We start from the raw sequence: 19,801 nt of genomic DNA on the forward strand, positions 1-19,801 counted from the left end.
GTAATTTAGTTGGTTTTGTATTTCGCGCCGTGCGATGCCATTGGCTGTTGGCTAGGGGTTCCGCAGGCGGAACGGGGTTCCGCTAGCGGAACGTCTGTCCTCAACAGGTTAAGTACATTTTATCAATTACATTTGATTCTTAAGTATATTTAAAACCAAATACTTTGAGACTTTTACAAGGTGACTTTCACTTTTACTTGAGTCATTTTCTGTTAACGTATCTTTACTTCTACTCAAGTATGACAATTGTGTACTATTTCAACCACTGCAACTGAGTGCAGGAAATGCAGAAATGAAAAAAGTGCTAAAATTTGTTTTGGTTGAAGTTGAATTGAATAGTATAAAACAATCAGAACGGAGAAAGACTCATTGAAATCATTAAGAATGTATGTGTTGCCAACCTAGGATCACTCACTACTCATAAAGCAAATGTATAACTTTTTTTTATTACTGTGATATAATATTTTGGCCATATCACCCAACCCTTGTATGTAGTTCACTACTAAATGTGTGCCATCAGATATCTTATAATGTATTTCTGCAGTGTTTGAGAAGTCAAAGCGCTCTGGATGAGTTCAGTACAGCTGCCATTTTTTCCCCTGTGCTTTCTACTAGTGTTTAAGCTAGCTTCCAGAAAATTGGAACGGAAATGGCGCCACACCAAACTGGAAGTCTTCCGACTAGCTTGGAAAGACAGTATCGTGCAGTATCGAAGAGCCCTCACTGCTGCTCGATCATCCTATTTTTCCAACTTAATTGAGGAAAATAAAAACAATCCGAAATGTCTTTTTGATACTGTCGCAAAGCTAACTAAAAAGCAGCATTCGCAAATGGAGGATGGCTTTCACTTCAGCAGTAATACATTTATGAACTTCTTTGAGGAAAAGATCATGATCATTAGAAACCAAATTACGGACTCCTCTTTAAATCTGCGTATTCCTCCAAAGCTCCATTGTCCTGAGTCTGCACAACTCTGACAGGACCTAGGATCAAGGGAGACACTAAAGTGTTTTAGTACTATATCTCTTGACACAATGATGAAAATAATCATGGCCTCTAAACCCTCAAGCTGCATACTGGACCCTATTCCAACTAAACTACTGAAAGAGCTGCTTCCTGGGCTTGGCCCTCCTATGTTGAACATAATAAACGGCTCTCTATCCACCGGATGTGTACCAAGCTCACTAAAAGTGGCAGTAATAAAGCCTCTCTTGAAAAAGCCGAATCTTGACCCAGAAATTATAAAAAAACTATCGGCCTATATCGAATCTTCCATTCCTCACAAAACATTTTAGAAAAAGCTGTTGCGCAGCAACTCACTGCCTTCCAGAAGACAAACAATGTATACGAAACGCTTCAGTCTGGTTTTAGACCCCATCATAGCACTGAGACTGCACTTGTGAAGGTGGTAAATGACCTTTTAATGAGGTCAGACCGAGGCTCTGCATCTGTCCTCGTGCTCCTAGATCTTAGTGCTGCTTTTGATACCATCGATCACCACATTCTTTTGGAGAGATTGGAAACCCAAATTGGTTTACACGGACAAGTTCTGGCCTGGTTTAGATCTTATCTGTTGGAAAGATATCAATTTGTCTCTGTGAATGGTTTGTCCTCTGACAAATCAATTGTAAATGTCAGTGTTCCTCAAGGTTCCGTTTTAGGACCACTATTGTTTTCACTATATATTTTACCTCTTGGGGATGTCATTCGAAAACATAATGTTAAATTTCACTGCTATGCGGACGACACACAGCTGTACATTTCAATGAAACATGGTGAAGCCCCAAAATTGCCCTCGCTAGAAGCCTGTGTTTCAGACATAAAGAAGTGGATGGCTGCAAACTTTCTACTTTTAAACTCGGACAAAACAGAGATGCTTGTTCTAGGTCCCAAGAAACAAAGAGATCTTCTGTTTAATCTGACAATTAATCTGGATGGTTGTACAGTCGTCTCAAATAAAACTGTGAAGGACCTCGGCGTTACTCTGGACCCTGATCTCTCTTTTGAAGAACATATCAAGACTGTTTCAAGGACAGCTTTTTTCCATCTACGTAACATTGCAAAAATCAGAAACTTTCTGTCCAAAAATGATGCAGAAAAATTAATCCATGCTTTTGTTATTTTTAGGCTGGACTACTGCAATGCTCTACTTTCCGGCTACCCGGATAAAGCACTAAACAAACTTCAGTTAGTGCTAAATACGGCTGATAGAATCATGACTAGAAAAATTTGATCATATTACTCCAGTGCTAGCCTCCCTACACTGGCTTCCTGTTAAGGCAAGGGCTGATTTCAAGGTTTTACTGCTAACCTACAAAGCATTACATAGGCTTGCTCCTACCTATCTTTCCGATTTAGTCCTGCCGTACATACCTACACGTACGCTACGGTCACAAGACGCAGGCCTCCTAATTGTCCCTAGCATTTCTAAGCAAACGGCGGGAGGTAGGGCTTTCTCCTATAGAGCTCCATTTTTATGGAATGGTCTGCCTACCCATGTGAGAGACGCAGACTCAGTCTCAACCTTTAAGTCTTTACTGTAGACTCATCTCTTCAGTGGGTCCTATGATTAAGTATAGTCTGGCCCAGGAGTGTGAAGGTGAACGGAAAGGCTGGAGCAACGAACCGCCCTTGCTGTCTCTGCATTGCCGGTTCCCCTCTCTCCACTGGGATTCTCTGCCTCTAACCCTATTACAGGGGCTGAGTCACTGGCTTACTGGTGTTCTTCCATGCCGTCCATGGGAGGGGTGCGTCACTTGAGTGGGTTGAGTCACTGACGTGGTCTTCCTGTCTGGGTTGGCGTCCCCCCTTGGGTTGTGCCGTGGCGGAGATCTTTGTGGGCTATACTACATCCCTCTAGTGGTGTGGGGGCTGTGCTTTGGCAAAGTGGGTGGGGTTAAATCCTGCCTGTTTGGCCCTGTCCGGGGGTATCATCGGATGGGGCCACAGTGTCTTCTGATCCCTCCTCTCTCAGCCTCCAGTATTTATGCTGCAGTAGTTTATGTGTCGGGGGGCTAGGGTCAGTCTGGTACATCTGGAGTATTTCTCTTGTCTTATCCGGTGTCCTGTGTGAATTTAAATATGCTCTCTCTAATTCGCTCTTTCTTTCTTTCTCTCAGAGGACCTGAGCCCTAGGACCATGCCTCAGGACTACCTGGCATGATGACTCCTTGCTGTCCCCAGTCCACCTGGCCGTGCTGCTGCTGCAGTTTCAACTGTTCTGCCTGCGGCTATGGAACCCTGACCTGTTCACCGGACGTGCTACCTGTCCCCGACCTGCTGTTCTCAACTCTCTAGAGACAGCAGGAGCGGTAGAGATACTCTCAAAGCTCGGCTATGAAAAAGCCAACTACTATGATTATTATTATTTGACCATGCTGGTCATTTATGAACATTTTAACATCTTGACCATGTTCTGTTACAATATCCACCCGGCACAGCCAGAAGAGGACTGGCCACCCCTCATAGCCTGGTTCCTCTCTAGGTTTCTTCCTAGGTTTTGGCCTTTCTAGGGAGTTTTTCCTAGGGAGTTTTTCCTAGCCACCGTGCTTCTTTCACATGCATTGCTTGCTGTTTGGGGTTTTAGGCTGGGTTTCTGTACAGCACTTTGAGATATCAGCTGATGTACAAAGGGGTATATAAATACATTTGATTTGGTGTCTCCTCTGTTCTTCTCTCGTCCGTGCTCTTCCTTCAGAAAAGCATGCATCGCAACTTTGTTCATTTACACAATTTATCGTGTTCACTTTCGCTTGTAAATGTGCACACTCACTGAAAATTACATTCGGTACCTACTAGCTATGCTTGTATAACTTTGAGCTGGATTTTCCGGTCTGCAATTACTTTGTTTTCGCTCATAAGCATTTAGCTAACCGAGTCTATGTGATTTCGCTATTACTTGTGCTAATTTGTTAGCATTCTGGTACTAGAGGACCAATGGGCATTTCTTGCGTTTTTCGCACCTACTTGTTTGCTATGCCGGTCATACCATAAATCCCTGGATACCGCCCAAGCCTAGTGGATTATCCCTTTAACCTGTTGGGGATAGGGGGCAGTATTGAGAAAAACAAAAAAAATATGTGCCCATTTTTAACTGCCTCCTACACCAACTCAGAAGCTAGGATATGCATATTATTAACATAGTTGGAAAGAAAACACTCTGAATTTTCTAAAACTGTTTGAATGGTGTCTGTAAGTATAACAAAACTCATTTGGCAGGCAAAAACCTGAGAAAATTACAAGCAGGAAATTAGAATTTTGTGGCTGTACTATTTTTCATTGCTAATAGACCACACAGTGACAAAGGATTAATTTCGCACTTCCTACGGCTTCCACTAGATGTCAACGATCTTTATAAAGTTGTTTGAAGCGTCTATGATGAACAGAGACCGGATGACAAGGAAGAGAAGTTGACGTCACTTCATTATTGCCCGCACCTGCGCATTCATGTGAGTTCATGTGAGGCGAGACATTTTTCAAAAACGTTTTTCAAGACACAGGAGAGGTCGGGTTGAAACATTACTGATGTTTCACGTTAAAAATGGTCCTAAAGATTGATGCTAAACAACGTCGAACGTAAAGAGATTATTTTTTTTTACTTTTCGTCGTGACTTTCCCCCCCCGCCCTACTTTTGAGGAGCCTACCGAAGCCTAACAACATGGAACAACTTGGAGTTATTTGGACATAAATTATGAACTTTGTCGAAAGAAACCACATTTGTTGTGGACCTGGGATTCCTGGAAGTGCCAATGGATGAAGATAATCAAAGGTAAGGGATTATTGACAATAGTATTATTGATATTAGATGGTGCTAACCTGTATATCCTAGCCTATTGTTCTTAGCACAGCACCCCGTTTATTGCAAAGTGTGATTTCCCAGTAAAGTTATTTTGAAATCTGGCAATGCGGTAGCATTTACGAAATGTTAAACTATAATTCTTTGAATGACAATATTATAATTTACCAATGTTTTCGAATAGTAATTTTGTAAATTGTAACGTTGATTCACCGGAAGCATTTGAGGGGGAAAAAATTCTGAATTTCACCACTACTGTAAAATGCTGTTTTTGGATATAAATATGAACTTGATGGAACAAAAAATGCATGTATTGTATAACATAATGTCCTAGGAGTGTCATCTGAGGAAGATTGTCAAAGGTTAGTGCATAATTTTAGCTGGTTATCTGCTTTTGGTGACGCCGGTCTTTGAATTGACAAAACATTACACACAGCTATTTTCAATGTACTCTCCTAACATAACCTAACTTTATGCTTTCGCCGTAAAGCCTCTTTGAAATCGGACAATGTGGTTGGATTTAGGAGATGTTTATCTTTCAAATGGTGAAAAATAGTTGATTGTTTGAGAAATTGAAATTATTAGATTCTTGCAGTTTTGAATTTCCCGCCATGGTCTCTTGACAATAAATCCCAATACCGGGATAAGATGCTAGAAAAAATGGAACACATCTTCAGTCATTTCTGTAAATAATATAAGGGTCATTAGTAGTGATGCACCGATATTACATTTTTGGCCGATACTGATATCCAATATTTTCCTAGCCAAAAAAAAAACGATAACCGATATTTAAAATTTTAGCTGCCTTTTAAGCATTCTAGTACAGTTAAATAGTTAACACAAACAAATTGGATGCAGCGGTCTAAGGCACTGCATCTCAGTGCAAGAGGCGTCACTACAGTCCCTGTTTCGAATCCAGGCTGTATCACATCCGGTCATGATTGGGAGTCCCATAGGGCGGCGCACAATTGGCCCAGCGTCGTCCGGGTTTGGCCAGGGTAGATCGTCATCGTAAATATGAATTTGTTCTTCACTGACTTGCCTAGTTAAATAAAAGGTTACACACACACCAAAAATACATTTTGCATTTACGTATGTCCCCATTACCAGTAAAACATAATCAAAACCTATTTATTTTACTTACTTGCTGTGCTGTTTCATTGTTCATTTGTTTCATTCTCAACCAGGATTTCTGTGGAACACCGCGGGTCTTTGCATGTCAAAAAAGATACGTCAAACAACACTATTTGACATGTCAAATAAGCTTGTTGACCAATCAGGACCGGAATATGACTGCACGTCACATAATAATTTAACACGTTCATACATTTTTGTAATAGTTATTACATATTGCTTAAACTATATAGCTAGGTGTCATCATCTAAAATAACCCTAATTTATAAGACAGTTCTTATTTGATTAATGGTGGTCGGTAGCTACAAAAAGGAATAGCCACAATAAGGGACTTCGCGGTTAGCCTTCAAAATAAAAGTATGCAATTGACAGTGATGCATATTAATACAAATAGTAGAATTATGCCATAATTGAATATATCATGCTAAACGAGGTTGGAATGTTATATAAAATCAACAAAAGACAATAATTTGTTAATTTGACAAAAATTTCTTGAAATCACACTGGATGTATTATACTTTAGAATTGCATTGAGGGCATACGTATTTCACTGTACAGCGTTACCTATGGATTGTGGATCAATGACATGGGGTATCAGTCTACTCAGTGACACCCTGAGAACATGAGCGTCATAGCTCTTACTGTAGGACTCTGAAACAACTGAATTGAGCAACATTTATTGTCAACCGATGTGTATTGAACACTATTCCCGAGGAAAAACAATACTGCGTGGATGTTTTGGAGTCTAATAACTGAGGAGGACGTTAGGAAAAAGTATATTGGGTATTGAGTAGACTGATAGCCCATTTCATTGCTCCCCAATCCTTAGGTAAAGCTGTACAGTGCAATATGAATGTCAATACACACAATTGGCTGACTGGGGAGATGATTTCACAGCCACAGTCCCGCAATAAGAGCTACAACGCTAATATTTGCGTAAACTCTTAACAGTTGTGTTCTGTGGGTGTCACTGAGTAGACTGATACCCCATTTCATTGCTTCACATTCCAACCTTGTTTAACATTATCTAGTCTAAATATGGTATGATTCCACCAATTGTAACCTTCTGCATCACTTTCAAATAGGTACTTTTATTTTGAAGGCAAACTTCAAATTCTACTATTGTGCCTAATCCTTATTGTGGCTAGCTTCACAACAAATAACCCGGTCCGGTCGAACATCACTAGCCAGATGAGGCTAGCTGGCTGCTTATAACGTTAGTTTTGGGCAACAGGGTAGGCTAGCTATTTATTTTCATGAAGTTCAATTTCAATAGGCAAACAACAATACTTACAAGGATTCCTAAATCATTGCTAAGAATAATGAAAATGACTGCAGTTTCTACTGGTCATTGTTTTCAGGCTGGTTGAATTGGTCCTTGCTAGGTACCAAGCTAAAGCTAGCTAGCTACCCCAGAAGTTGCGGTCGAACAAATAATGCTTTATTATTGTAAACATCGTTCATCACCAGTGTTTGCAGACTTTTTTGTACAGCTTTGACAGTGCTACTGATTGTAGTTGTGGTGCTTGGCTTGCACGTACAAATTCAGAACACACAACATTTTATAATAGAACTGTGTTATTTGACGTGTCAAATTAACCTCTTATGGCTAGGGGGCAGTATTTTCACGGCTGGATAAAAAACATACCCGATTTAATCTGGTTACTAATCCTACCCAGTAACTAGAATATGCATATACTTATTATATATGGGTAGAAAACACCCTAAAGTTTCTAAAACTGTTTGAATGGTGTCTGTGAGTATAACAGAACTCAAATGGCAGGTCAAAACCTGAGAGATTCCTTTACAGGAAGTGGCCTGTCTGACCATTTCTGGAACTTCTTTGCCATCTCTATCTTTTACTAAGGATCTCTGCTCTAACGTGACACTTCCTACGTCGTCCATAGGCGCTCAGAGCCCGGGAAAAACCTGAATGTCGTCATCCCAGCCCCAGGCTGAAACACATTATCGCCTTTCTCAAGTGGCCGATCAAGGGACTCTGGGCTTAGGCGCGTGACCTGGCCGCCCCCGTCTTTGTGATTTTTTTCCTCTGTTTGCCGAAAAGGAGATTCCCGGTCGGAATATTATCGCTTTTCTATGAGAAAAATGGCATAAAAATTGATTTTAAACAGCGGTTGACATGCTTCGAAGTACGGTAATGGAATATTTAGAATTTTTTTGTCACGAATTGCGCCATGCGCGCGACCTTTCTTTACCATTTCGGATAGTGTCTGGAACGCACGAACAAAACGCCGCTATTCGGATATAACGATGGATTATTTTGGACCAAACCAACATTTGTTAATGAAGTAGCAGTCCTGGGAGTGCATTCTGACGAAGACAACAAAGGTAATGAAACTTTTGTAATAGTAAATCGGAGTTTGATCAGGGCTAAACTTGGTGGGTGTCTAAATGGCTAGCCGTGATGGCTGGGCTATCTACTGAGAATATTACAAAATGTGCTTTCACCGAAAAGCTATTTTAAAATCGGACATATCGAGTGCATAGAGGAGTTCTGTATCTATAATTCTTAAAATAATTGTTATGTTTTTTGTGAACGTTTATCGTGAGTAATTTAGTAAATTCACCGGATGTTTGCGGGGGGTATGCTAGTTCTGAACGTCACATGCTAATGTAAAAAGCTGGTTTTTGATATAAATATGAACTTGATTGAACAAAACATGCATGCATTGTATAACATAATGTCCTAGGGTTGTCATCTGATGAAGATCATCAAAGGTTAGTGCTGCATTTAGCTGTGGTTTTGTTTTTTGTGACATTATATGCTAGCTTGAAAAATGGGTGTCTGATTATTTCTGGCTTGGTACTCTACTGACATAATCTAATGTTTTGCTTTCGCTGTAAAGCCTTTTTGAAATCGGACAGTGTGGTTAGATTAACGAGAGTCTTATCTTTAAAATGCTGTGAAATAGTCATATGTTTCAAAAATTGAAGTTTTTGTATTTTTGAGGAATTTGTAATTCGCGCCACGCCTATCATTGGATATTGGAGCAGGTGTTCCGCTAGCGGAACGTCTAGATGTAAGAGGTTAACCTGTTGGGGATAGGGGGCAGTATTTGCACGGCGGGATAAAAAAACGTACCCGATTTCATCTGGTTACTACTCCTGCCCAGTAACTAGAATATGCATATAATTAGTCGATTTGGATAGAAAACACCCTAAAGGTTCTAAAACTGTTTGAATGGTGTCTGTGAGTATAACAGAAATCATATGGCAGTCAAAATCCTGAAACAAATCCTAACAGGAAATGGAAATCTGATGTGTGGAAATCACTTCAAACATTTGCCATTGAAACACACAGGGGCTTATTAATCATTTAGCACTTCCTAAGGCTTCCACTAGATGTCGACAGTCTTTACAAAGTGGTTTGAGTCTTCTATGGTACAAACTGACCCAAAGAGAGGCTGTGGAACTTGGTCACAGGGGGAGGGCCATTTACCATTATGACGCGGCCGCCCATGGCTACCCTCCCCTTTCGAAACGTTTAGTAAGACAATGCAATCGTCCACCTTGAATATTATTGAAGCTCTGGTTGAAAAAGGCCCTAAAGATTTGTTATACAACGTTTGACATGGTTTGAACGAACTTAAATATATTTTTTTTGCACATTCGTGACGACAAGTCCCGCGCACTACGGTACATTTTGAGTAGCCTTCGGAACGCGCTAACAAGAAGGAACTATTGGGACATAAATTATTAACTTTTTCGAACAAAACTACATTTGTTGTGGACCTGGGATTCCTGGAAGTGCCTTCTGATGAAGATAATCAAAGGTAAGGGAATATTTACAATAGTATTTTTGATGGTTGATGGTTCCAAGATGGAGCTAACATGAATCGCCTAGCCTATTTTTCTGAGCATATCACGTCGTTTATTGCAAAGTGTGATTTCCCAGTAAAGTTATTTTGAAATCTGGCAAAGCAGTGGCATTCACGAGATGTTAATCTATAATTCTTTGAATGACAATATTACATTTTAACAATGTTTTCGAATAGTAATTTTGTAAATTGTAGCGCTGCTTCACCGGAAGCATTTGAGGGAAAAGATTTTCTGAACGTCACGCGCCGATGTAAAATGCTGTTTTTATATATACATATGAACTTTATCGAACAAAAAATGCATGTATTGTGTAACATGATGTCCTAGGAGTGTCATCTGATGAAGATTGTCAAAGGTTAGTGCTGCATTTAGCTGTGTTTTGGGTATTTGTGATGCATCTAGTTGATTGGAAAATGGCTGTGTGTGATTATTTTTGTCTATGTACTCTCATAACATAATCTACTGTTTTGCGTTCTCTGTAAAGTATTTTTGAAATCGGACAATGTGGTTACATCAAGGAGAAGTGTATCTTTAAAATAGTGTAAAATAGTCGTATGTTTGAGAAAGTTGAATAATGACATTTTGTTGTTTTTGAATTTGACGCCCTGATATTTCACTGGCTGTGTCCCGCAGGTGGGACCAATAGAATTTAATGGAGTTGGACTTTGAGTTGTCTCGCTGACATTTTCTTACTCTTTCAAATGACTGCTCGACTTGTTGACTGCTCAATCCACACAGCAGACATTGTGGGCTAGGTTAGGAATGCTGTGTTGCACGTGTAGCGCAACATTTTACGTGGCGTCATTACGTCATGTACCTACATTACATACAATTGCAGGCGGAAGTTTACATACACTTAGGCTGGAGTCATTAAAACTTGTTTTTCCAACCACTCCACAAATTTCTTGTTAACAAACTATAGTTTTGGCAAGTCAGAGAGGACATCTACTTCATGCGTGACACAAGTAAATATTCCAACAATTGTTTACAGACTTGTTTACAGTTTACAGGCTGTATTTTAATTGATCCAAGACTTCATTCCCAAATGTATCAGATTTTGAATGCAGGCTGCCACTTTGGAAACCATATAACTATGCCTAATGAATAGGGATACATGATATATCTGTGAACATATCAGAATCGGCCGATACTAGCTAAAAATGCCAACATCTGTATCGGCCCAAACTCTAGTTTAACACCGATATGCAAAACCGATGTCAAAGCTCACGTGCATACCTGCAGTTGAAGTCGGAAGTTTACATACACCTTAGCCAAATACATTTAAACTCAGTTTTTCACAATGCCTGACATTTAATCCTTGTCTTAGGTCAATTAGGATTACCCCTTTATTTTAAGAATGTGAAATGTCAGAATAATAGAGAGAATGATTTATTTCAGCTATTACTTCTTTCATCACATTCCCAGTGGGTCAGAAGTTTACATACCAAATACTAATTGAGTGTAGCATTGCCTTTAAAATGCTTAACTTGGATCAAACGTTTCGGATAGTCTTCCACAAGCTTCCCACAATAAGTTGGGTGAATTTTGGCCCATTACTCCAGCTCTGACGGGAGGAACTGAGTCAGGCTTGTAGGGCTCCTTGCTCACACATGCCTTTTCAGTTCTCCCCACAAATTTTCTATAGGATTGAGGTCAAGGCTTTGTGATGGCCACTCCAATACCTTGACTTTGTTGTCCTTAAGCCATTTTGCCACAACTTTGGAAGTATGCTTGGGGTCATTGTCCATTTGGAATACCCATTTGCAACCAAGCTTTAACTTCCTGACTGATGTCTTGAGATGTTGCTTCAATATATCCACATAATTATCCCTCCTATTTTGTGAACTGCACCAGTCCCTCCTGCAGCAAAGCACCCCCACAACATGATGCTGCCATCCCCGTGCTTCACGGTTGCGATGGTGTTCTTCGGCTTGCAAGCTTCCCCTTTTTCATCCAAACATAACAATGGTCATTATGGCCAAACAGTTCTATTTTTGTTTCAACAGACCAGAGGACATTTCTCCAAAAAGTACAATCTTTGTGTGCAGTTGCAGTTGCAAACCGTAGTCTGGCTTTTTTTATGGCGGTTTTGGAGCAGTGGCTTCTTTCCTTGCTGAGCGGCCTTTCAGGTTATGTCGATGTAGGACTTGTTTTACTGTGGATATAGATACTTTTGTACCCGTTTCCTCCAGCATCTTCACAAGGTCCATTGTGGTTGTTCTAGGACTGATTTTCACTTTTCGCACCAAAGTACGTTAATCTCTAGAAGACAGAACGCGTCTCCTTCCTGAGCGGTATGATGACTGTGTGGTCCCATGGTGTTTATACTTGCGTACTATTGTTTGTAAAGATGAACGTGGTACCTTCAGGCGTTTGGAAATTGCTCCCAAGGACGAACCAGACTTGTGGAGGTATACAATTCCTTTTTCTGAGGTCTTGGCTGATTTCTTTTGTTTTCCTATGATGTCAAGCAAAGAGGCACTGAGTTTGAAGGTAGGCCTTGAAATACATCCAGAGGTACACCTCCAATTGACTCAAATTATGTCAATTAGCCTATCAGAAGCTTCTAAAGCCATGACATCATTTTCTGGAATTTTCCACGCTGTTTAAAGGCACAGTCAATTTAGTGTATGTAAACTTCTGACCCACTGGAATTGTGATACAGTGAATTATAAGTGAAATAATCTGTCTGTAAACAATTGTTGGAAAAATTACTTGTGTCATGCACAAAGTAGATGTCATAACCGACTTGCCAAAACTATAGTTTGTTAAAAATACATTTGTGGAGTTGTTGAAAAACGAGTTTTAATGACTCCAGCCTAAGTGTACGTAAACTTCGACTTCCAACTGTATATAGAGATTCATCAATATTGGCTGTTAATGCCGAAAAGGCTTGACCGGCTTGAATGGACTTTTCAATTCAAAACTTTGGAAGTTTAACTTTCCAGTTGAAATATATTTAATAAAAATATTATAAAATGTCCTAAAGCAAAAATATACACAAATAATACATTATCTTATGACATTGCTTTAGAAAAGGGGCACAAGACAGGAATGTCTCCTATCCACCCCCGTTTGCACTGGCAATTGAACGGCTTGCAGAAATAATTAGACAGGACCCAAATGTAACAGGTATCAGTATTGGTAAACATGAATATAAACTAAACTTATCTGCAGATGATTTTCTGATATACCTGACCAATATTGAAAACTCAATGCCCACTTGGCAACAAAAAAAAATTCAGAGTACTCTAAAATCTCAGGATATAAAATTACAGTGAAAACAAATGATAGTGGCAATAGGAAAACTCACGATCTACATCAACCTTTTAAGTGGACCACAAAAAAATATTACAATACTTATTGCCATCGATAAAATTCAATTGTGTTCGTTGTCCATAGCTTATGCCTGCCCATACCATAACTTCACCTCCACGGTTCTCCACTCTATTCAAAACGTTGACATCAGCAAATCGCTCGCCCACACAACACCATACACGCTGTCTGCCATCTGCCCAGTAGAGTTGAAACCGGGATTCATCCATGAATCCATCCAGTGGCCATCGAAGGTTAATATTTGTCCACTGAAGTCGGTTACGACACCGAACTGCAGTCAGGTCAAGACCCTGGTGAGGACGACGAGCACGCAGATGAGTTTCCCCAAGACGGTTTCTGACAGTTTGTGCAGAAATTCTTCAGTTGTGCAAACACATTTTAATCAGCTGTCCGGATGGCTGGTCTCAGACGATCCCACAGGTGAAGAAGACGGATTTGGAGGTCCTAGGATGGCATGGTTAAACAGGGTCTGCGGTTGTGAGGCCGGTTGGACATACTACCAAATTCTTTAAAACTACGTTTGGAGGCGACTTATGGTATAGAAATTAACCTCTCTTGGGTAGGGGGCAGTATTTCCACCTCCGGATGAAAAGCGTGCCCAAAGTAAACTGCCTGTTATCCAGGCCCAGAAGCTAGGATATGCATATAATTGGTAGATTTGGATAGAAAACACTCTAAAGTTTCCAAAACTGTTAACATAACGTCTGTGAGTATAACAGAACTGATATCGCAGGCAAAAAGTTGAGAAAAATCCATCCAGGAAGTGGAATTATTTTCATATGGCTGTTTTTCAACTCAATGCCTATAGAGAATCCAATGGGTTAGGAATCAGATTGCAGTTCCTATGGCTTCCACTAGATGTCAACAGTCTTTAGACATGGTTTCTGGCTTTTATTTTGAAAAATGACATGTAAAAAGCCATTTTGGTCAGAGGAAGTTTGCAGACCTGATTTGGCGCGCTCCCGTGTGCTCGCCGTTAGTTATTTTTCCTTTCAATTGAAAACGGTATTGTCCGGTTGAAATATTATTGAGTATAAAGACAATAAACAACCCGAGGATTAATTATAAACATCGTTTGACATGTTTCGACGAACTTTACCGGTATTTTTAGTATGTATTCGTCTGCCTGTTGTGACCGCCTTGGAGCCATTGGATTACTGAACAAAACACGCCCAAAAATAGAGTTTTTGGGACATAAAGAGGGACTTTATCGAACAAAACAAACATTTACTGTGTAACTGGGAGTCTTGTGAGTGCAACCATATGAAGATCATCAAAGGTAAGTGATTAATTTTATCGCTATTTCTGACTTTAGTGACTCCTCTACTTGGCTGGTAAATGTTTGTATGCTTTTTTACACGGGCGCTGTCCTCAGATAATCGCATGGTATGCTTTCGCCGTAAAGCCTTTTTCAAATCTGACACAGCAGCTGGATTAACAAGAAGTTAATCTTTAAGCCGATGTATAACACTTGTATATTTTATGAATGCTTATTATGTGTATTCCTGTATTTTGAATTTGGAGCTCTGCAATTTTACCGGATGTTGGCCAGGTGGACCTAGAGAGGTTTTAACATTAAAATTACCTGGCAACAACTATGGTGGACATTGCTGCAGTCAGCATGTCAAAAATAATGATAGTTGTATCATGTACTGCCATAGTTAAAAACTGGTTTTATGAGAATCACCTGATCGCCTAGTCACTTTTGACCCCTACTCACATGTACATATTATCTGAACTACCTCGTACCCCTGCACATTGAATCTGTACTGGTACTCCTTGTATATATACTCGTTATTTATTGTGTTACCATTTTACACTGAACAAAAATATAAACACAACATGTAAAGTGTTGGTCCCATGTTTCAACAGCTCAAATAGAAGATTTCAGAAATGTCTCATACGCACACAAAGCTTATTTCTCTCATATTGTGCACAAATTTGTTTACATCCCTGTTAGTGAGCATTTCTCCTTTGCCAAAATAATCCATCCACCTTACATGTGTGACATATCATGAAGCTGATTAAAAAGCATGATCATTAAACAAGTGCACCATGTGCTGGGGACTATAAAAGGCCACTCTATAATGTGCAGTTGTCACACAATACAATGCCACAAAAGTTTTGAGGGAGTGTCCAATTGGCATGCTGACTGCAGGAATGTCCACCAGAGCTGTTGCAAGATAATTTCTCCACCATTAGCCACCTCCAACGTTGTTTTCGAGAATTTGGTAGTACGTCCAATCGGCCTTACAACCGCAGCCACATGAATGGCATTGTGTGTGTGAGCGGTTTGCTGATGTAAACGTTGTGAACAGAATGCCCAATGGTGGCGGTGGGGTTATGCTACGGGCAGCAATAAGCTACAGACAACAAACACAATTGCATTTTATCGATGGCAACACGCTGCATGAGGCAAATGGTGGTCACACTCAGTGGCGACCAGTCATTCATCAGGATTGTTTTGAGCCCACACATTTTTAGCTAAATTATTTTTTACACAAATAAATAAATGTGTGGCTTGCCTGTTTTGCATGTTATTTTGGCATTAGTACGTGTCGCATATCAGTTTGTAAACAATGTAAATATATATATCATTGAGTTAATAAAGCCGCATGCACACGGTCTCTTTTTTTTGTTTTCTTGAGTAAGGCAGCTACAAAATGCAGGTGTTTCAGCCTAGCACAGAGCTTTCTGTGGTGGTGGGGCGAGCCAGCAGAAAATAGGAGCATTGCGCCGTAATGGGCTCAGTGTTCTGTCACTCATGGGGACACTACGTCATCGCCAAGTTTAATTCCTTAGTAAGGGTAGACATCCAAAATGTCAGCCCTTTGGGTCCTGCCATAGAGTTATATTACAAGTGCCCTTCCATGAAGACTCAAGGTCATTGGCCACAGATAAAATTACGTAAAATCACGTAATTTTACTGAGGTGTTTCAGTAGTTTTGATTGGACTGATCATGTCAACATCTTACTTTCAAAGCCTTAGCTAGCAGTCATCATCATGAATCAAGTCGACAATCTACCGGCAAATCATTTTTTATCCTTGTCATACAAATAGAATTAATGAAGAGAAATTATAGATAAAACGTATCGGTGCTCATCGGCCATTGGACATAAAGATTACACAAGAAGTTGGAAATCGCAAATTCAACAATGAGTCGTTTGGAAGGAATCTGCATTGCAAAGCAACCACTAGCCTGCTATTCAATGGAGTGGCTGTGTTTTTTTTCCACCATAAATCCAGAGAATGCCAGACTTTGATGACAAAGTTTGATGACAAAATGTGCCCACAAAGGACTCGCGCGCCACCTTCATGTTTAAGTGAGCACATCACAAGCCAAGGCGAGTCCAAAAATGTCTCGTATGCTGCTGCATAAATTATGTAATATGCAAGGGATATATGTATACTGTAGCTAAGAAAGTGTATGTTGTGTAGTAAGCTGTTAGTAGCCCATGTGCCTCACCCTAATAATTTGGTATATTTTCACCTCTTAATTTCGCCTAACGTTACTGTTCTGACTCGGTGGTGCTGCACATGTAGCCTATAACCTGTTTATAAGAAATGTCATCATCTAATATTGTAAGAGGTTTCATTGTCCGCTTATATGCCCCATTTATTTATCCTACGGTTCTGACTTGGTGTATAGGGAAAATACTGTAAGAGCAGCCCATGTTCTGCATTCTGTCGCTATACATTACAAAAGTGCTGAACACATAGTTATATTGACTACATCCGTCTTAGCTCGCTCATTAATGTCTTAATCGAAATTACAGAATGCCTCTTATCCACTCATCGTCCCCTTACGCCATAGTTTGTACATTTCAACTGTCAGTAGAAACCACATTTGTTTAAGAAAGTCAGCCATATCAACTGTTTTTTTTTTTTTTTTTTAAAGGAAGTAAACAAAGCTGAATGAATTGTTGCATTGCCAGACAAGGCTCCGCGGACAGCCAGGTGAAGCGGTGGTAAGGATTCACTCCATTGTGCTGGAAAGAAAGCTCTACTGTTGGGACAGCTTTATGTAGGCCCTAACAGTTTGTGGGCACCGCTTGTCGCTGTTATAGTGCAATTAATGTACTGTTTGGTGTTGTGTAGTGTCTTTGCTGGCATGCATCTAAAAAAAATGTTTTGAGTTTGCCCCACCAAGATTTACATGCTAAAATCGCCACTGGTCACACCAGATACTAACTGGTTTTCTGATCCACGCCTCTCCCTTGTTTTTTTTTATTTTTATCTGTGACCAACAGATGCATATCTGTATTCCCAGTCATGAGAAATCCATTGATTAGGGCCTAATCAATTTATTTCAATTGACTGATTTCCTTATATGAACTGTAACTCAGTGAAATTGTTCCATTTATATTTTTGTTCAGTAAATTTCAAAATTGTATTTCATTTTTAAGTCTGCATTCTTGGCAAAGACCTCGTAAGTAAACTGTTGTATTCGGCGCATGTGACAAATCAAATGTAATGATTCATCCATTCAAACTGGATCAACACAAATCCTATTCAATTACTAATTTCATGCATCAACATGTCTTCAGCGTTCTAGAATAGAATAGCCTAGCAGTTAACGTCAACCATAGTAACTACTTTCAAGGCATTTGGTTTTGTGTCCATGTTGACAACTTGACATTGCAATAGCCTGTGAACATCATTAGTGCCAAAGGGCGCTGACACATGAAATACGAGTTATAATATCGTTATTACATCGATTCGGATGGGGATGGAGCAAACCAATGTACCTAGCTTGCTAATGTCAGCTAACATAAGAGGTTTTGAAATTAGCTAGCCAACGTTACTACAGCTAGACCCGCTGCCTGACCGGAAAATTTGCTAACGTTAGCTTATCACCGAAAACTAGCTATCAATTTTGTAGCTATCACCGTTCAGGTATTCTGTCCTATTGTGTATTCCCATAACCATGCCCCTTTTTGAAAATCACTGAACACAACACTGTTCTTGGTTTCAAATTGCCTTTTATAATCAACTTACTAGCATGCGAAATGTGTCTGTTAGCTAGCATAGCTAGCTATGAAGATACTGCAAGGTTGTCACGACTCGTTCGCTGTCGTCTCGGTCAAATTGTACTGCATTGCTACTGTTCCCACCGGTCTCCCTCGAACTCACCTGAAGATGCACAGGCCCGTTTAGATCACAAGACTTTGCTACGTGTCCTGAAAGCAATACTTTTTAAACAGTATGGTTAAGATCAAGGTTTTTATATCACTTTCTTATTCCAATTCAAGATGTCGACCGCTTCAAAGAGCCTCTTCTGTCAGCTGACTCTGACGCGGATATAGGGAAGTGAGAACACCCACCACTATTAGCTAGCACTGCTGGGTTTATATATTATAACGGTCAAGACTAGTATATACATTTAGTTTGGTGGAATAAACCACACTATTAAAAAAAAAAAAGGTGTATTATATAAAACAAAACCAGGCCCAATGGGAAAAACCTGGTTGAACTGGTTGAAAAACGACGTTTTTTTAAGTATTTTTATTGACCAGAATATTACGTTTTTTTCAAACTACCATACTACCAGTTTGTCATAATTGTAACTAACCTCTCTGCATCCGGTCATAATTCTGCCCACTATACTATGTGCTATATTATGAAGCCTACTGGTCATAGTTAAAGATGCAATATTCAGAAATCGGTCCGCCATTTCCTGGTTGTTAAAATTCGAATAGTTAGCCTAATTTCAGTTTATGTGACAAAACAAGCAGTCATTGTGTAGAGAATCATTGTACCATCTTAACCGCTGTGAAATATGTTTTCCATAACCAAAAATATTGTATTTTTAGCTGTTTGAAAGTGGTGTACAAAAAGTTAAAGACACAAAACTGAAATGTAAGAACGGGAAGCATAGAAATAGCGCACATAGAACAGATCTACCACTTCTTAGACTCTAAAACTCACTTGTCTATATGAATTTGGTCGGGTCACCCTACAAGTTACATATTGCTGATTTAAGACCTCATCATAACCTGGTAATGAAATCAAATCAAATGTTAATAGTCACATGCACCGAATACAACAGGTGTAGACCTTACAATGAAACGCGTACTTATGAGCCCCTAACCAACAATGCAGTTTAAAAAATATATGAATAAGAATAAGAAATAAAAAGTAACAAGTAATTAAAGCTGTAAAATAACAATAGTGAGACTATATACAGGGGGGTACCGGTACAGAGTCAATGTGCGGGGGCACCAGTTAGTCGAGGTAATTGAGGTAATATGTACATGTAGGTAGAGTTATTAAAGTGACTATGCATAGATGATAACAACAGAAAGCAGCGGTGTAAAGAGGGGGAGGGGGAAATGCAAATAGACATTTGATTAGATGTTCAGGAGTCTTATGGCTTGGGGGTAGAAGCAGCTCCGGTACAGGGGACTGAGCACCCACCCCTGAGGGGCCCCTGTGTTGAGGATCAGCGTGGCGGATGTGTTGTTACCTACCCTTACCACCTGGGGTCGGCCCGTCAAGAAGTCCAGGATCCAGTTGCAGAGGGAGGTGTTTAGTCCCAGGGTCCTTAGCTTATTAATGAGCTTTGAGGGCACTATGGTGTTGAACGCTGAGCTGTAGTCAATGAATAGCATTCTCACGGGTGTTCCTTTTGTCCAGGTGGGAAAGGGCGGTGTGGAGTGCAGTAGAGATTGCATCATCTGTGGATCTGTTAGGG

General features: G+C 40.0%; 1 protein-coding gene across 2 annotated transcripts in view; it reads right to left on the reverse strand.

Annotated features, from left to right (window-relative positions):
- Nucleotides 1-18,422, reverse strand: part of LOC106612407 (AP-2 complex subunit mu) — a 54,944-nt gene extending 36,522 nt beyond the window's left edge. For both annotated transcript variants that reach the window (XM_014213511.3, XM_014213509.3), the window contains exon 1: nt 18,241-18,422. The gene's annotated coding sequence lies outside the window, so the exon portion shown is untranslated. The remainder of the gene's footprint in view (nt 1-18,240) is intronic.
- Between the last annotated feature and the right edge of the window lie 1,379 nt (nt 18,423-19,801).

This window comes from Salmo salar, chromosome 09, assembly GCF_965601325.2.
Source record: "Salmo salar chromosome 09, fSalSal1, whole genome shotgun sequence".
Taxonomy (NCBI): domain Eukaryota; kingdom Metazoa; phylum Chordata; class Actinopteri; order Salmoniformes; family Salmonidae; genus Salmo; species Salmo salar.